At 44.9% G+C, this 1,616-nt stretch overlaps 1 pseudogene; it reads left to right on the top strand.

The window, feature by feature from the left end:
- The first annotated feature begins 545 nt into the window (after nucleotides 1-545).
- LOC101673048 lies at nucleotides 546-1,278 on the top strand (annotated as a pseudogene).
- The last annotated feature ends 338 nt before the right edge of the window (nucleotides 1,279-1,616 follow it).

Raw genomic sequence — 1,616 nt, 5'->3', positions numbered from 1 at the left:
CATTGGCTGGGCTGTTGCCAGGGAAGAGGAAAACTTTTTTCTCCTGCTGGGGTAGTAAGGTAGTAGTAGCTAAAGTAGTATTAATTTGCAAGGTATGTCTCTCTCTATTTTAGTTTGCTATTGACCACCAGTGGTAGGGTATGAGGCCTCCCACCGCTGGCTCCCCAACCACATTCTAAATGAGGTTTCCCTTGATTAATTTTCACAAGTAAAATATTTGTTCTACATAAATATTATCTGCTATTATTTTTAGTACTACAGTTGAGCCTTGAACAACAGGGTTAAGGTGAGGGCTGCTGATTTCCCACCCCAGCTGAAAATCTGCATGTAACTCTTAGCTCTTCAAAACTTAACTACTGATAGCCTACTATTGACTAGATGCCATCCAATAACATCAGTGGTCGCTTAACACATATTTGAGATGTTACATGTATCAGACACAGTATTATTATAATAAAGTAAGTTAGAGAAAAGAAAATGTTATCAAAAAATTTGTAAGGGAGAGAAAATACATTACGGTACTATAAAAAAAATTGTACAGAACAATGTGGTGTGTGAGAAACAGTGTGACTACCAAGCCACATGGACAGAAGCAGCCCAGGGAAGTTCAGTGGCCTCACTCCTGCCCAGTCACCAAGGCCCCACTCCATGTTTCTCAGGCAAGGCCAGGGGTGAGAGCCAGGCCACAGCAAGGCAGCCCTCAGCCAAGGGCGGGTGAGCCACCACTGTCAGATCTCATGCTACTCCCACTGCCACCACCTCTGCCATCTCCAGAAACTCTGATGTCCTTGGTGGCCAAGCTGTACCTGAGTGATTGGTGGGAGTCTGAGAGGCGTTCCAGAAGCTGCAGAGGTTCATCATTGAGGGTACCACCTTGGAGTACCAGGCCCTGGTGAGCCACATCGGAAGCTGCCACTATGGAGCAGTTCACTTTGAACTTTAGGCCTCAGAAGACTTGCACATCTTCACTACTGCAGCATCTGCAAAAAAGCGGAATACACCCTTCGTGGTACTGGCTTCTCGTTTCAAGCTCCTGAAGGAAGCTGAGGGCACAACCACATACACACTCAGCAAGCACAAAGCACAGCACACCTTCCGTAAGAGATACGCCATTCAGAGATTTACACTCCCCCATCAAACCCTGGAGGCTTTGGAATCATTCCATACTGCCTGGCTAAGGATGCTGTGTGGAGTGTGAGCATTGAGAAATTCAGTGGCAGTGACTGCGGAAAAGCCACGAAAGAGCACAAGACCATCAAGAACATGTTTAAGGAGTAAACGCCTGCTTCTCCCTTCCTGAAAAAGAGGAATGACTGGGGTTAGCAGCTTTGCTATCCCCACTGCACCTCAGTGGTGCTTATGAAAATGGCTGACCCAGGCTGCTGGTTCCATTTGGAGCAGCCATCTTGATCTCTGCTGTTTGCTCCAGCTACTGTTTCTTTATAAAATTTAATTTTTTTATTTGAGTATAGTTGCCATACAATATTACATTAGTTTCAGGTCTACAACATAGTGATTCAGCATCTCTATATGTCACACTATCTGCTATATGTCACACACTGGCTACCATTCGTCACCACACAACACTATTATAATACCATTGACTATATTCCTAT

This window comes from Mustela putorius, unplaced genomic scaffold, assembly GCF_011764305.1.
Source record: "Mustela putorius furo isolate JIRA1106 unplaced genomic scaffold, ASM1176430v1.1 tig00003901_pilon_pilon_pilon, whole genome shotgun sequence".
NCBI classification, from domain to species: Eukaryota; Metazoa; Chordata; class Mammalia; order Carnivora; family Mustelidae; genus Mustela; species Mustela putorius.
This window is presented reverse-complemented; position numbering and strand designations above follow the sequence as displayed.